The following is an 18,468-nucleotide window of genomic DNA, read 5'->3' as shown; positions in this document are numbered from 1 at the left end:
TACTTTTCCAACAGGTTATCATTGAATTTCAACTCATGTCAGGACACATTTTGTTGTGAGACTCCATTAATTCTTCCAAGGTTATCCACTTTAATGTAATTTTCTTCCCTAGATAAATTAAAAAATAATGCTACCATAAGTTGTGTGTATCATATCCATGCAATCATGAATTTCTGGTAAAAGATAGAGCCTACCAATTATTTGCCATAGACCTTCAAAACCTCAACAACAACACATTTCCTATGGTTTTGGACAATGGGCACTCATACGTGCCAACAATCCAAGTAGAATGCTTCAAGTTATTTGTGTAAGTCAAACCATAATGAATGTCAAAATACATAGGCAGTACAATGTTTACCATTGTAAATGCTCTAGTAGAAGTTATGTGAGAAACCATTCCTGCATTGGTGTAATCATTGATAATATATAAATAATAATAAGCGAGTGAAGAATATTTAGCGAATGAGAGGGGTAACAACATTTGTATTTAGTAAGTTAAAAGTCAAAATGTACATGAGGGGAGAAAGGTTTTGTTTTTGGGTGAGAGAGAATGAGAGATAAAGAAAATGAATTCATGATGGTGCGAAGGGTATTCGAGATGGGGACTCTATATGTGTCAAACAAAATGGAGAGCTGAGGGTGAATGGGTGTGGGCAATGTGATTTTTGTTTAAGATATGTAGGGAAGACAACTACTGGAAATTGGATAGCCTTGGAAGAATTAATGGAATCTCACAACAAAAAGTGCCCTCACACGAGTTTCCATACAATGATGGATTCTTCGAAAAGTAAAAATGCACAGTGCAATAATGTGTCCCTCTAAAGTATTTGCTTTGCGTACTTCCCCTAATGTGTCAACATCCACCATGATTAACTTATTTCAGTTGAACTCTAAGTCAAAAGGATTCATGTCGAGGAACCAACTATAGATTATTTCCACTAACTTGCCAGTCCTTTAATTTAATAGTCACAACTTCTAGTTACTGGCAATGAAATGTGCAACTTGCCATTGAGTGAGATATCGTGCACATACACTTGAATGATTGTTTTCTAAAAATAAGATAGGTGTTTGATTAGTACGACTACATGTTATGAGATATGGGACATTGAGGGAACAACCCTCACTATGCAAAATGAAAAAAGTATAAGGACAGAGCAACACTTTTTTTCTTATTCTTGCTTCTTCATATAGTTGTTGTTGTTGCACTGTGGAGCGCAACAAGTAGCCAGTCTAGCAACCATTTTTAGTGCACAACCATGACTTTGATTATTTGGTTTGAAGATATAAAAACTATGATAAGGAAAATCACAATAACACAACAATAGAAATTGAGGTTGTGAAGCTAAAACTTCAACTTCTATTGTTGTTGTATCATTATTTTCCCTATTCTAGTTTCCATATCTTCTAATTCCATAATCAAAGTTATGGTTGTGCACTCAAAGTTGTTGCTACACCTGTTACTTGTTGTGCCCCTCAGTGCACCAACAACAACTATGATGAAGCCAAAAATGTGAAAAAATGGTGGCTTTGTCCTTATACTTTTTCTGTTTGGCATGAGTTAGGGTTGTTCACTCAATGCCTCATATCTCATAACATTTAATCATAAATATCAAACACATATCCCATTCTTAACAAATAGTCATTCTAGTGTGCGTGTGCAAGACATCTTACTTGATGGAGAGCTGCACGTTTCATTCCAGTAGCTAATAGTTGCCATGGTAAAAGAACTAGAAGTCAATTGACAAAATTGATAGTAAGCTCTTTGACAAGAAACCTTTTCACTTAGCATGGAATTGAAATAGGTTAACTCTAGTTGAGCTGACATGACAAGGTAAGTACACACGAAAAATAATTTAGAGGGACGCGTTATTGCATGCATGAATGTATTTGTAATTTTCCATGTGGCCACCATTGAATTACAACTGATGTGGGGGCACATTTTCTTGTGAGACTCCATTAATTCTTCCAAGGCTGCCCACTTTAATGTATTTTTCTTCCCTAGATAAGTTAAAAAATAATGCCACCATAAGTGGTGTGTATGTATCCATGCACTCATGAATTTTTGGTGAAAAGGCTACTTATTATTTTCGATAGACCTTCAAAACCTCAACAACAACACATTTCCTTTGGTTTTGGATAGTGAGGACTCACACGTGCCAACAATCTAAGTAGAATGCTTCAAGTTATGTGTGTAAGTCAAATCATAATGAATGTCAAAATACATAAGCGGTACCATGTTACCATTGTAAATGCTTTAGTAGTTATCTGAGAAACCCTTCTTGCATTGGTGAAATCATTGATAATATGTCTACCTTGCTAATGGTTTCCCGGATAACTGCTAGAGCATTTATAATGTAAATAATTAGTGAGTGATGATGGTTGTGGAGAATATAGGATTGACCCAAGAGTAAAACGACTATAGGCTATGCTTTAGGCCCACCAACAAAAATATTTGCTATTAATTTTTATAAAGTAAAAAGGCCACATATGTTGACAAAAATGTAACATATATTGACAAAAAGGCCTAACATAGAGCTCTTTCTTTTAAAGTAAAAAAAATTATCTTATAATTTGCTTTATACCCTTCTCACCGTTGGGCTAGCCTTGGGAGAATATTTAGCGAACGAGAGAGGTAATAACATTGGATGATTTACCGAAATGGGTTAAAAACTAAAACTAATTATCATAATGGATTGATCAATAATAATTTACCAAAATGGGTGATTTTTGTCACATAGGAAGTAAGAAGCGCCACCCTGGACAACTATTTAGTCTAGGCCAAGCCGATGCAGGATACTCATAAAATTTATCTCAACCAATCATGTTTGTATTATATTGATGAGACTACTTATAGTAAGTATAAGTGTATTAATTAATTAGGAAAAAAAGGGTATGTACTATTAGTAACAAGGAATATAGTAATAGGAGTATATATTTTAATTTCTTTTGGTAATGAAGAATGAAGTAATACGAGTATGTATTTTAATATTGTTACAATATACTACAAATTATGATAAATAAAAATTATTATATTCTTTTTTTCCTTTGATACCTCTTTGTATACATTATTGTCATCTAATATTGAATGAAAGTTTTGGCTTTAAAAAAACCAAATAAAAATATCTTTTTGAAACAAAAAATGGTTTAAACCTCAATTTTTTATATAATTATTTTTTTTTTTGAAAATCAATGGTACACAATTCTTTCAAGTATCCCAATGACACATTTTTTAGGCTTTAGTTTATTTATATTATATATTTGTATTATAATAAAGGAGATTCATTTATTCATAATATTGCATTATCTAAAATATTATTATTATTATTATTTATATGTAGGAATCAAATAAGAAGATTTATAACAACTAACATTCTACTCAATCAAATTGAGTTAAACTCTAGTGGTAAAATACATTATTTTATTAAGCAAATATATTTTTTAAGAAAGGAAAATTAATATTATAGTTGTAATCAAGTTTGAATTATTGTTTAGCATTTCATTATATAATTGTATTTCATTGTAAACTTTGAAATTATAATATATTCTTCATCTTTTTACTTACATTTTATAATCTTAACTAAAAATTGAAATAAAGAATAACAAAGTATATAGGAATGATAAAATAATATGGGTGAGTTTATTTAAACTTTTTTCTAAAAAATGATTTTTTTAATAAAATAAGTAATTTCTGTTTATTTGTATGCTAATATTAAAAGGGTGTCTTACATCGGCTTGACCGCTAAATTGAGTGAAAATGCCATTAATCAAGAATATTTAGTGTTGGCTTAACTAGATGCAACTTTCCAGGGTGGCACCTCCTGCTACAACACAAACAAAAAGCACAAGGTGCCTCCTACTTCCTATGAGGCAAAAATCACCTATTTTAGTAAATACTTTCTTAATCAACCTATTATGGTAATTAGTTTTCATTTTTGACCTATTTTGGTAAAAAAAACCTAACAATATTTGTGGAGAATAATTAGAAAGTTAAAAGTCAAAACGTATGTGAGGGGAGAGAGGTAATTCGTTTTTGGTGAGAGAGAATGAGAGATAAAGAAAAGGAATTCATGATGGTGAGAAGGGTATTCGAGATGAGGTCTTTGTGTGCATTAAAAAAAATGGAGAGCTAAGGGTGAATGAGTGTGAGCTATGTGATATTTTGTTTAAGTTATCTAGGGAAGATAAATACATGAAACTGGTTAGCCTTGGAAGAATTAATGGAGTCTCTCAACAAAAAGTTCCCTTACAAGAGTTTTTATACTATGATGGATTCTTTGAAAAGTTCAAAGACACAATGCAATAGTGTGCCCTCTAAAATATTTGCTCCATGTACTTTCCCTAATGTGTCAACATTCACCACAGTTAACTTGTTTTGGTTGCACTCCTAGTGAAAAGGATTCACATTGAGGAACTAACTATAGATTTTTCCACTATCTTGTCAATCCTTTAGTCGTGCCAACTTCTAGCTACTGACAACGAAATATGCAACTCGCCATTGAGTGAGATGTCACGCGTGCGTGCACTCACAAAGACAAATACACACACACACACACACACTTGAATGATTATTTTCTAAGAATGAAGAGAACAACCCTTACTCATGCCAAATGGAAAGGGTATAAGGATGAAACCAAATTTTTTTTCTTATTCTGATTGTGGTATTGTGATTTTCCTTATCCTAGTTTTATATCTTGAAACCCAATTATCAATGTCATTGTTGTGCACTTGAAGCGGTTGCTACACATGTTACTTGTTGTGCTCCATAGTGCAACAACAACAACTATGACGAATCCAAAATATGAAAAAATGGTGGCTTTGCCTTTATACTCTTTCCATTTGGCATGAGTGAGGGTCGTTCTCTCATTTCCTCATATCTTATAACATGTAATCATACATATAAAACACATATCTCATTCTTAAAAGATAGTCATTCTAGTGTGCATTTACAAGACATCTCAATTGATGGAGAGGTGTGCGTTTCATACAACAACTAGTAGTTGTCATGGTAATAATGGAAAAAATCAATAGTTGGTTCCTCTCCTTGAAACCTTTTCACTTAGTGTCCAACCGAAATAGGTTAACCATGTGGTGGGTGCTGACACAATAGGGAAAGTGCACGCCAAAAATAAGTTAGAAGGATGCCATATTGCATGGATGGATGCCTTTATAATTTTCCAAGAGGCCATCATTGAATGTCAACTCATGTGAGAACACTTTTTGTTGTGATAATCCATTAGTTCTTCCATGGCTACCCACTTTAATGTATTTTTCTTCCCTATATAAGTTAAACAATAACACCACCATAAGTGGTTTGTATCATATCTAGGCGGTCAAGAATTTCAAATGAAAAAAATAAAGCCTGCCAGTTATTTTGCATACACCTTCAAAACCTCAACAACAACATATTTCTTGTTGTTTTGGATAGTGGGGACTCACATGAAAAAAATCTAAGTAGAACTCTTCAAGTTATGCATGTAAGTAAAACCATAGTGAATGTCAAAATGCATAGGCGATACCATTGTAAATGCTCAGTAGTTATCTGACAAAACCTTCTCGCATTGGTGAAGTCATTGGTAATATATATATACCTTGCTAATGGTTTCCCCCGATAAGAACTAGAGAATTTACAATGTGAATAATTAGTGAGTGACGACGATTGTGGAGAATATTTAGTGAACGAGAAAGATAACAACATCTGTGGAGAATAATTAGTAAGTTAAAAGTCAAAATCTACGTGAGAGGTGAGAGCTTTCGTTTATGGGCAAGGGAAAATGAAAGATAAAGAAAAGGAATTCATGATGGTGAGAAAGGTATTCGTGCGTGTTAAAAAAATGGAGAGTTGAAGGTGAATGAGTTTTGCTTAAGTTATCTAGAAAAATAAATAGAGGAAAATTGATAGCCTTGGAAGAATTAATGGAGTCTCTCAACAAAAATAATCCTGCAAGAGTTTTCATATGATGATGAATTTTTTCAAAAAATACAAAGGCACAATGCAATAGTGTGTCCCTCTAAAGTATTTGCTCTGCATACACTACAAGAAAAATCATTATTACCGACAAAATATTTTCCACGGAATGTATTCTTTTGGAAATGTCTGCATTACCAATGAAATTGATCGACGGAGTGGAATGTTTGAATTCTTGACGAAATTTACCCATGGATAATTTTTCCGTCGGAAAGTATAAATTACCGATGATTTTTTTCCTACAGATTATGTTTTCGTTGAAAATTTAAATATTACCGACAGATTTTCCAATAGATTATGTTTCTATCGGAAATTAAAATTACACCAAAAATAAAAGAACCCAACCCTAATGAGGGACTCAATCAGTGACTTCCCTTTTGGTAATTTTCGAAAGCCTTCGCACTCACCGTTGCCCATCATAATCATGCTGGCGTTGCACAAGCTCCACCACCGTCACACCACCCTCGCATGAGGTTCCCATGCCTCCGTCGCAATTGTCTTGCTCTCTGCTCACCCACATCGTTGTGGCGCTACCGTTGAGCCCTCACCATTGTCGCACACGCCGTCGTGGCTATGCCAATTGGTTAGTGCTCTTTTATTTTTTAATAATGTATTGTGAAAGTAGGCAAGTGTTGTTGTTGTGTGTGTGTGTGTGACTGTGAGAGAGGCGAGATGCATGAGAGAGTGAGTAAACAAAGAGTGTGTTGTTGCATTTCAATCTTTCACTATAACTTAAGGCACTCCTGCTGATGAAATCATCTCTGGAGCAACGCTATTTTCAGTAATATGAAGTGCATCTAGCAATTGGTTGGCCACTTTGAGGCCACTCGGCCTTTCCTTTACCTTAGCCCCAAATGCACTCTGTTTTCCATTTACTTTTTGATGGTTCTCATACTTATGATCTACCTTATGTTTCACTGCATCACATTCAAATTTATAGGAAATCATGAAAGTATTACGCGTGTTATTATTTATAGGGTCCATATAATTATCATTGTAGAAATTTTCCAGTTTATGCTCTAAAGCATTTTTCGTAAAACCATTTTCTGCATTTTGCATCTAAAATGCTGAGCTACTCCATTTATTCCTGCTTCAGAGTCCCATGATCTCTTAGCCAATATACTCTTTATCAAACACTTATGATGTTCAACACCATCCATTACAACTAACAACATCCTTTTATGTATGTATACACACACCTATATTTATGCTTAACCCACCGCCAAGATATAGGCTATGTTCTCCTTGTTTGATAAACATTCATTTAAGCATAGCGGTGTGGTGGGTTAGCCCATCGCCTTAGGCCCTCTGCTTTTCTCTTCTTCAATTGTTACAATGAAATTTATATAAATCATAGTTTACTATTATGTTTTGTTGTAGCTAAGCCCTAGGGACGTTTGATTGGACAGTGCCACATTAATAAAAACTAATAACGATTATGATTGCCTACTACAATATTAGTTTTACATAATTAGATAGTATTGTGACTATTGTTTCAATGCCTTAGAAAGTAATTAATTGTGTTGTATCCCTTAGAAAGTATTGGCAACATATAGGATATCTAAAAATAATTGTAACTTTTAATTTTTCAGTTCTATTTTTTCTCTCTCCTCATTTTCATATTCTTTTAAAGACATAAAGTATTTTTTAAAGAGGATAATTGACACTAAATTATTTGAGTAGATAATATCAATGACGATGTACAATTCATTTTGTTTTCTAGTTCTTCATTTTATTATTTTTTATTTACTTTGCAAAATTATTTTATTTAAATTCTTTATTATTAATTTATTGTAGGAGTCACATCTCAATTTTTTAGGAAGAGTAAGATTCCGTCAAATTGAAAAGACGATAAAATTAGAAAAACTAATGGGAATTTTTATTGGCATCTTCATTGAACTAAGTGGTAATATCCATGATACTTCGTTGTCACGGTAGACTAAGTCAATTATAAAAATTAGTTATCATCTGGAGACTTTTGCCTTAGATCAATCTAGAAATATAGATTGATAAATTTATCATTAATTCATCAATAGGAACTAATGCTACTTTGCTTTTAATATTCCATGAATTGAACTTAACGAGAAAAACTAAGCAAATGTTACATATAAACAAAGACGATGAATATTTTGATTACTGACTTAGCGACACAAAATTACTATTGACACATTAGACATTGTACTTTCCACAATGTGTTAGCATCCACCACGGTTAACTTGTTTCTGTTGGACTCTAAGTGAAAAGGATTCACGTCGAGGAACCAACTATAGATTTTTTCCACTAACTCGTCAGTCCTTTAGTCATGACAACTTCCGGCTACTAGCAATGAAATGTACAACTAGCCATTGTGTGAGATGTTGTGCACACACACACACACACACTTGAATGATTGTTTTTTAAGAATGAAATAATCATTTGATTAGTACGATTACATGTTATGAAATATGGGGCATTGAAAGAATCACCATCACCCATGCCAAATGAAAAGGTTAAAGGAAGAAGCCAAACTTTTCTTTGATTATTATGGCTTTGTCATATAGTTGTTGTTGCTGCAATATGGAGCACAACACATAGCTAGTGTAGCAACGACTTCTAGTGCACAATCATGACTTTGATTATTGGGTTTGAAGATATTAAAACTAGGATAAGGAAAATCACAATACCACAACCGTAGAAGTTGAGGTTGTGAAGTTGAAGTTCTGAAGCTGAAACTTCAACTTCATAACTCCAACTTCTACTGTTGTTGCATCATTGTTTTCCTTTTTCTAGTTTCCATATCTTCTAACTCAATAGTCAAAGTCATGGATGTCAAAGTTGTTGCTACACCTACTACTTGTCGTGCACCTTATTGCAGCAACAACAACTATGACGAAGTTAAGATGAGAAAAAAATGGTGCTTCGACCTTTGACACAGGTCATTGAACTATAGGGCATTAGCGTCACTAAGAATAAGGAATTGCAAACAACCATACTATCCATGCAAATAAGGTAGAACACCACACTACAAACTTACATATAATTGTAAGGTTCCTACAACAAGCATATAATGTACATAAAAGAAATAAGAATTAAATAGTCATCATACATGCATCAAGGAAGTATAGTTACTCACGATATACACGTAAGATAAGAAAATAAGAATCTAACTAATTCATATTGGCACACCAAGCAATTACTCTCATTCACCACAGACATGCAGTTCAAAGGTTCTCAACAACACAAATACATACACCACACTTTTAATTAGACCATCCCTCGAAAGTTAATGTCTCAATGATTCACTCCATACGATACTTTACTTAGTGGTACTTCACTTGATGATACTTCACTCAACCCTCTAGTTGGTCAGAATCCTTCATCGGTCAGAATCCTCCACTGGTCAGAACCCTTCATAGGTAGTTTCTCATTAAGTCATTATCAATCAATATCAAGACTGCTTGCATCACCTAACAGCTTGCCATAATGTCCTACCGTACTTCACAAATTATAAAGATGGTCGGTCTCATAGCTCGTGACTCCACAGTGGAATTATGGTGTATTGGACATTAAGGATACAAGGCATATCACGAGCATCAATTAGTCTCATGCAATCATGCGAAAGGGAAAAGCAAGCTACAATTCCAACATAAACAATAGAATAATCATAAGAAATCACACAGAGTGCACAACAGAATATGGTAAGCACATAACAAATTGGCCGAAAGGTTCGACCTGCTTTGATACCACTAAATGTGACACCCTTTACCCCAACATGCATATAAATGAGAAAAACATATAAAATGCAAAATCTAATTAAATCAATTTTATTCAGTAAATCGTAAGTAAATCCACATGGGTAAAAGGTCCATATTCGCTTCACTTTTACCAAATAAAACTTATCAAAAACATTTCTGGCTCAAAATAAGGTCTTTCAAGTTTACAAAAGAACTCAAGTTAAGTAGCAAAATAAAATAAAGTAAAATGACATGTTTTGAACATCATGCACTTAAAACAAAAACCCTATGCCCCAATGTCACATCCTATCAGAGCATTGTGTCTCAACGTCCTCCAGCTTGAGGTTCTTTAAAGTAATCCACCTAGTCTTTTGCTCTGCTGAACACAAGGTTCGAGATAATCACATGATCGAAACACAAACAACACACGGGGAGTGAGTTATCACATTTCTAAAGATGTAGAGATAAAAAAAGACACATATATATAGTATTAGTATAACAAGCTCAACTAAGCACAATTCACATCATTTTACCACTCATTGTGTAACATCACTTGTCCCAAGGATTTAATCACAAAATCACATTCCACAACTTTGCATTAATCACGTGTTAAAAACAACAAATCTCAAGTACAATACAACATCTCACACTCACACAATTCATTATCCACCATCACATAGCAAGTCACAATGATCATTACAGAGGTGTTATGCAACAAATACACTAAGACTCAATCCTATATGCAATGTGGTACCATCCCAGTGTAAAACAACACTAGGAAGCCTAGGAGTACATAACAAAACACACCATACAATGATGCAATCCTACCCCCAAGGGTATTGGATAGAAGACTCCAAGAAGATTGGACCAAAGATGCAAGAGAAGGCCCTAGGGTTCTCATGAGCCTTGGGGTAGATTTCGGGCCCTTGAGCTAAGTATGAGCCCATTTATCTTTGTACATATTAGATTAAGGTTTCATTATTTTTGGGCCTTGTATTTAGGGCTCCATAATGTAGGTAGGGTACCCTAGAAATGTAGGATTTTTCAGCCCTTGTATTTTAGGACACCTAGACTAGATTTTGTATTAGGGGTGGTTTTGCAATTTCACATGCATTAAGTGAATATTTGATGTGTGTTGGGAAATAAATTTAATTGAATTGGGAGAAGCCGAATCCAATGAAATTTTAGAGGGGGGGGGTGAGCATTTGCTTGGTACACCCCATTGTCACATCATATAGTCACACTTTGTGCATGTCCTTCATGCTTTACATGCCTCATGATACCTAAGCACATTTAGTGGAGAATCTTGGAATTGATCTTGGATCAGTGGGCTGAACCATAACTGAAATTCACTAATCATAATTAATGAAATTTTGGCTCCACAAATTCAATTTCAAATTCAAGTGAAATTTGAATAGAAATTCAAATTTCTCTCAATTTTGTGTGACACTTAGGTTATAAATAGAGACCATGTGTGTGCATTTTTCAACCTTGATAATTTGAGAATTATAATTCAAAGTTTAAACCTCATTTGAGGTATAAAATTTCATGCTCCTTCTCTCCTTTTCCCTCCCCTCATCTTCTCCTCCTTCAAGCTCTTATCCATGGCTTCCTGTGGTTGTGAGCTTGTGTTTGACTCATCTTTTCCTTGAAGTTGCATCTCCAATCATCTTTCTTCCTTCTCCATTCCGCTACCATTGAACTTTAAGAAGCAAAGGACTCCATTGATGAAAAAGATCCAAGGCCTACAAGCTCCACATGGAGCTACATCACAATGGGTATGTCAGGTCACTCTCATTAAATAAAATCATAAGGTGACCAGTCAGGGCCACTCTATTTTGCAAGAATGCTCCAATCATATGGGATCAACATAAACTTAAAGGAGCACTCAACCGAGTGTATTTACTCCCAAGACCTAGACCCCAAATAATTCGTTAGGGCCTCACCTTTCTGATTTAGGTCCAACCCCTAAAACATCTTTTGCATGCAAACACTACTCATCAATTATAGAATACCCATGACTTCACACTTATTTTCAAACAGTTTAACACAATGCGCTATAATTTAACACCTCAGATTCTTAACTTGGAACCCTACAATCTCCTTTTAACACCTCACACATTGTGTTACAATTTAACACCTTAGGTTCCTAACTTGAAGCCCTACACCTTTCTATTAACACCTCGCACATTGTGCTATGATTTAACACCCCAGGTTCCTAATTTGGAACCCTATGCTTTCCTTTTAACACCTCGCACCTAAACATTTTTCTCAAGATAAACACCAGTCGGGTTATTGTATAATTCACAACTCAAAATACAAATAATATCACATCAAGTATTAACCACACACTCATTCACAACCATATCCCATGTCCAGAATTTAACACTTCCCAACATCACAATCCACCATCACATGTTCACGTGTATCTCACAAACTAACATATGCTCAACTTGTCACTTATACTCAATCTCAATCACAATTCATAATATACAAATAGTGTTACATATATAAACACACACAATATATAAATAACTAAACACACAAATATTCTAATCATGAATTTACAAAGTGAAATATAATCAAACAAAATTGTACCGAGGATTTACTAAAACTTTCAAAGAACCTTATAGTTAAATAGATGTTGGCCAATTTTAAAGAATAACAATATGAAACAATATATAAAATTATACTAAATATTAAAACTAAAATAATAATCGAGAATGTCAATTTGTTAGCCTATTCTAATTCCAAATTATAATATTAATTCCAAATTATATATAAAAACCCTAAAAAGCACAAAAAATGAAAAAAAATACAAAATCAATATCTCACTCCCTCGTACAGTAAATCTCTCCTTACTTAATTTCATTAATTAACACTAATTGGGTTAATTTCATTATTTCACACTAATTGGGAAAATCCCAATTTCTAGGTTTTACACTCAACACAAGAACATATCAATTCCACAACAATTTTGCATCAAAACATCAATTGGTCCATCAAACACAATCAATTTGCGAATAAAAGAATAAGAACAAAACTAAAATTCTTAAAACAACCCAAAATAACCCAAAATTTATTCTATGGATCCCTACACATGTTCATTCTGATTCCCATGTCTGAGTAACTCTTCCCTTACCTCTAAGCGGGCTCACGTGTGTAGTCCGACAGTGATAGTGGCGTTTCTAGCGATTTCCTAAGATCCCTCAAGCTTTTCCTTTGGTTGCTTTGTTAGAGTTTCCAAGCATTAGAGAGAAGGAGAAGGGATTAGAGCCTCAACTTTACTGTCTTTGTGAGATGGGAATTTCTCCCTCTAGAGGAATTATTTGTAAATCCCAATGGCATGAGCATGGGAAAATGTGTTTTGAAGTTGGTATCTGAATTGCAGGATAATCCAATGATTAATGAGTCTGGGATCATAGTTTTACCGCGTCATGTTTGGGTGTATACAGGAAAAAGAGAGGGTTTTGAGAGAGGAAAAAGGAACAACAAATTTGAGAGGAAGAGAAAGTGTAATAACATATCGTAAATGTAAAAAATGACCTAATATGTCTCTATTTATAGGTAGGGTACTCTGAGTCTATTATTTACTCTATTTTTCTTTATTTTATTATTTTATAAAAAAAATTATTTTATTTTACTCTTTCATTAAATAAATAACTAATTATAACATCTCTTTATTTTCTAAAACATCATTTTACTCTATTTATTTTCTAATACTATGAAACCCTTATTTTAATTAACAAAAACCCTTTTTTCTCATTTATTTAATTTCTAAAAACTCTATTAATTTTTAAATAAAACTATTTTTTTATTTATTTTATGAAAACGGGGTATTACAGCTTGTGCCAAAACGATTCCAACACCTTCTCTTCTTTCTACATATACTGTGACTCTGAAAGAAAACCCATCTCAAAATCAACTTACACCATTAGTTTGGATCTAGCTTTCACTTTTCCCAGTCCCAATTCAGAAACCTCAGTTTAATTTCTTGTGATCACTGTTTAATATCTAGTCTCATTAACAAAATATGGCATCCATTTGCAAGAAGCATGCATACGACAATAATGGCGATGATTGGCGTGATCTATACGCATATACAACTTGCATTGAGGGAGATTATAATCACTACTAAAAAACTTATTTTTTACAACACACATTCGAAGACGGCTATTAAGAACCCTCTTAGAATGTGATACGGCGGCAATTTTTCAATTAGAGGGAATGAAAACTATGACGGTTTTATAAATTCCGTCTAATTACAAAATTGACATTGCCTAACCTTTTAAAATCTCTAACTCACCCGTATTGGCCTTATTCTCCACAAACCCTACATCTATCGTGTCCTCTTATCTGTCCCATCTCTCTTTCTCCTTTGCTTCTTCTTCCTCTGTAACCTTCTTCTCCTTGGCCTCCTTTTCCTCTCCCGCACCTGCATTTGACACCATCGGTTCTTCAATTTTTGGTGCCGCAACGGCATCGTTTGGTGCTTCTTCGTCTTCCACAATGATGACCCCATTTGGGGCAGCAATGTCCTCTGCCATGTTGCCTTTTGGTGGAAGACTCTCTGCCACGACGACGCCATTTGGTGCAAGGTCCTCAGTTAAAGCAGCAGGAGGAGTCATGGTTGGAGACATCGAGCACAGAGAGTAGGAGCATCCGAGTGGGCTTCAGTGGGCCCATGAGCAGCCCAAGAGAAGTAAGAAGAGCGCAAAGTATGAATTATAGTAAGACTTTGTTTTTAGTAATTTATATAAGCTTGGAGGTGACTTTATGGGGGAGTTATAGTAATACTGGTTGTTGATGTCTTTTTGTTGACCTTCTTGAATGAGTTTGTATTTTAAATTGTTTAAAAAACAATTTATTGTAGGGAAAATGCTAGGATGTTTTTCTAGAAAATGCTCTCGAAGCATCAAACCCATAGTCAGACACCTTGAGCTACGACCTGTAATAGCTTATTGTGGTGAATACTACTCTGATTTCCCTTCATTTGTTGCATATTCTTTGAATATAAGGAAGGTTCTCTGATGCAATTTTTTTATCCCTAAAATTTATTTAGTTGTTTCTAATTATTTTGGTTTTACGGAACAAATTTATGTCTTTTGTTTCATTATCTACCTTTTTCATGATTGTTGGAAGCTTATCCAAAATGTACAGGGTGTGTAGCCACTGGATTACCTTTTTTTTGAGTGAAAAGTGATTAATTATTTCTTGGTATGATAAAAAATATATTAAGTTCCTATCATCAATTCAGTTTCATGATTTTTCATTTCGAGATTGGACAGTTTTGGAAATCCATGAAGAAAATCATCTTTTTCCAGCAAATTTAGTTGCAGGGCAAACCCTGATCAGTACCTGTGGGAAAAGGAATTCCCCCTTACAGACCGAACATACCAAAGGCAGGATTTGGAGGCGAGTATGAACTTTATTTATTTGATGATTGCTTGTAATTATTGTTGTCTGTATATAGTTAAATCATGATTCTAATTGTTTACTTGCTGTTAGATTATCTATTTTTTGATTGTGCAGCTCAAGAACACCAAGAGCTATACCTTGAAGTGTAGTCAATGTAACTCTATCATGATTTCCAATAAAGTTTTTAATTTGTTGTTATTTTACTGATTCTTAACCAGTGATTGAGGGCGTTCATTAGCACTTAGCTGGATCCTTTCACAAAGTGGAAAAGAAGAGGAAAATAGCTGATTTTTCCCCTCTTGAGTACATATTTTTTTACTGTGTATATATGTAATTTTGAGCCACCCATATATTCAAATTTGTAGTTTAATTGACTATTTCCTTTTACTTTGGTGTGATGTAGTCTTCTTTATGGAGCTGAAGACCCTTCTATTGTTGGATGATGTTGGATAGTGCCTTTTTGAACTTATATGATCTCATGATGGAGCCTATGGATGTTTATAAAATTTGGTCGCCTAAATTCACTGTAATTTCTCTCTCACTCGCTTTCTCTCTTTGGATATTTATAAAAAAGGGACTTTGTATGGTTCCTTCTAAACAATCATGTAGTGATATGAAACTATAGGCTGTAGTGCATGACTGCATGTAGTAAAATAAGGGTGCATCATTAGTCAGAGTTGTTGTAGTCTTTAAAAATATTGCATTGTTATAAATGCTTGAATGTGTAAATTTGAGCTTCTGTAATGTTGATTTGGTCAAATTATGTTTGAATTGAATGCGGGCTTTATTTGTACAATTTTGGTTAAAAATTATTATTTGCTCAATATAAAATATCAGTAGTTTTAAAACTTAAATTAATAAATGATAAAGAAACTAGCTAGTTTTGGTTCTCCTTGAAGCAGTTCAATGGTTGGATGGAACCTCAACATTTTTGTATTCATTCTTCGATGGGTGAGGTGATAAGTATTCAATTGCTTTGTATATAAATTGAGTTTCAACATTCCTTTGGAGTGATAAATGTTATCATAAACTCACAGTGAAAATGGCTTATAAGCTTCTTATAGTTCTTTTTAATATATTTTAATAAATTCCATAAATGTTATCAAAATAATTTTTTTTTTTAAAAAAAACTTCACAATTAAGCTTGGGAATAAATTTTTAATTAAACACTTTATCCAAATACACTTATATGCTAGAACATTTTTTTGTTTTAAGTTTAGTGAGTCAAATTTTTGAATATTCCTATGACTTGGGGTCGTGTAGTTTGAGTTTTATATATAAAATGTCACCATGCCTCATGGAAAAATCACTTTCAACCAAGTGACGTGTGACACCCTCTACCCCGACATATATACAAATAAATAAAATATATTGGTAAACAAAAATCAAATGGGTAAAAGGTTCACATTCATTTCAATTACCAAATAAACTCATTAAAAAAATATTCGGCTCAAATAAGGCCGTCAAATTTACAAAAATATTTTGTTAAATCCGTGAGGTGAAATAAAATAGACTAACATCATAAAATTAACATAAAAACATATATCCCAATGTCACATCTTATCAGAGCGTTGTGTCCCGACGTCCTTCAGCACAATATTCCTTAAAACAGTTCACCTAGTCATCTGCTCCCCCGAACACAGTTCAAGATCATCACAGGATCCAAACACAAACAACAAACTGAGAGTGAGTTATCACATTCCTAACTAATAGAGAAACAAGACAACTAGATATACATATCATATAAACCAAATAAAACTTACTTACATGTAATTCACGTAATTCCACCACTTTGTCATTCAAAGTTCACTTTTCATCCATCAATCACACTTTTCAATCATCAATCACATTACACAAGAATCACACGCTCTGATCAAGACATAATAACACCTCAATTTCATAATAAACAATTAGCAAGCGCATGAGACAATTATGCTAAGACTCAAGCCTACATGCAATGTGGTACCATGTCAGTGAAAAACCACCCTGGGGCGCTTAGGAGTACATAACAAGACACACCACACAATGGGTTTGCCAGGTCACTCTCACTAAGTAAAATCATAGGGAGACCAGTCAGGGTCACGATGTTTTGCGAGAATGCTCCAACCATATGGGATCAGCATAGGCTTAAAGGAGCACTCAAACCCGATGACCCCCAAGGCCTACACTCCGAAGAGTCCGTCAGGGCCTCTCCTTCCTGATTCAGGTCCAACCCCTAAAATCATTTTAGCGCACAGACACTGCTAGTGAATTATACAATACCCACGACCTCACACTCGTGTCTTAAACACGTACAACATATTGCGCTACAATTTAACACTGGTTCCTAAATAGGAACCTACACTTTCTCTTTAACACTGGTTCCTAAATAGGAAACCTACACTTTCTCTTTAGCACTGCACATTTACACTTTTCTCAAGATAACACTGGTCGGGTTATTGTACAATTCACAGCTTACAACGCAAATAATGTCACATCAAGAATTAATCACACATTTATTCACAACCAAAACTCATTCACAATTTCACATCTCATAATGTCACAATCCACCATCACATGTTTTCACGTATCTCACAATTCAACACCTGTTCTACTTTACACTTTTACTCAATCTCAATAACAATATTATAATCTCAAGGCAACATATTATTCCACAATTAATCACATATTTCATTTATAAGCATTGCTCATGAACTATACAATACCACGACCTCACACTCATGTTTCAAACATGTTAAACACAATTGCGCTACAATTTAACACTGGTTCCTAACTAGGAACCTACACTTTCTCTTTAACACTGCGCATAAACACTAGTCAGGTTATTGTATAATTCATAGCTCACGATATAATTAATGTAACATCAAGTGTTAAACACATTCACTTATTTACAATCGAATATCATGTCCACACTTTAACATCTCATAACATCACATCAACCATCTCATAACATTCCTAATGATATTCATAAGGTACAACATACACATGTTCATCAAATTTAACCATAATATTCTCAAACTCCAACACTTAATAATTTTTGGAATCATACTATAACACTCTACAATATTATTTACATAAATTATTAATATAAATAACAACCTCTATATATATATAAGCTAGCATACATCATATTGAATCACAAATTACAAAGTAAGCTTTCAATGCACACATTCTAAATAATTATATGAACACTTTGGTCAATTTCAATTATGATATTAACTTTTTAAATTATATATAAAAACCTAAACAACAAGAAAAAGAGAAAATACAAAATCAATATCTCTCTCTAAATTTCTCCTTTATTTCATCAATTCATATTAATTAGAAAAAGTACTCGATTTATAGGGTTCACGCTCAACACAATAGCATATC

Source organism: Glycine max, chromosome 6 (genome assembly GCF_000004515.6).
Source record: "Glycine max cultivar Williams 82 chromosome 6, Glycine_max_v4.0, whole genome shotgun sequence".
NCBI classification, from domain to species: domain Eukaryota; kingdom Viridiplantae; phylum Streptophyta; class Magnoliopsida; order Fabales; family Fabaceae; genus Glycine; species Glycine max.
The sequence above is the reverse complement of the archived record's forward strand: the minus strand, read 5'-3'. Positions refer to the sequence as shown.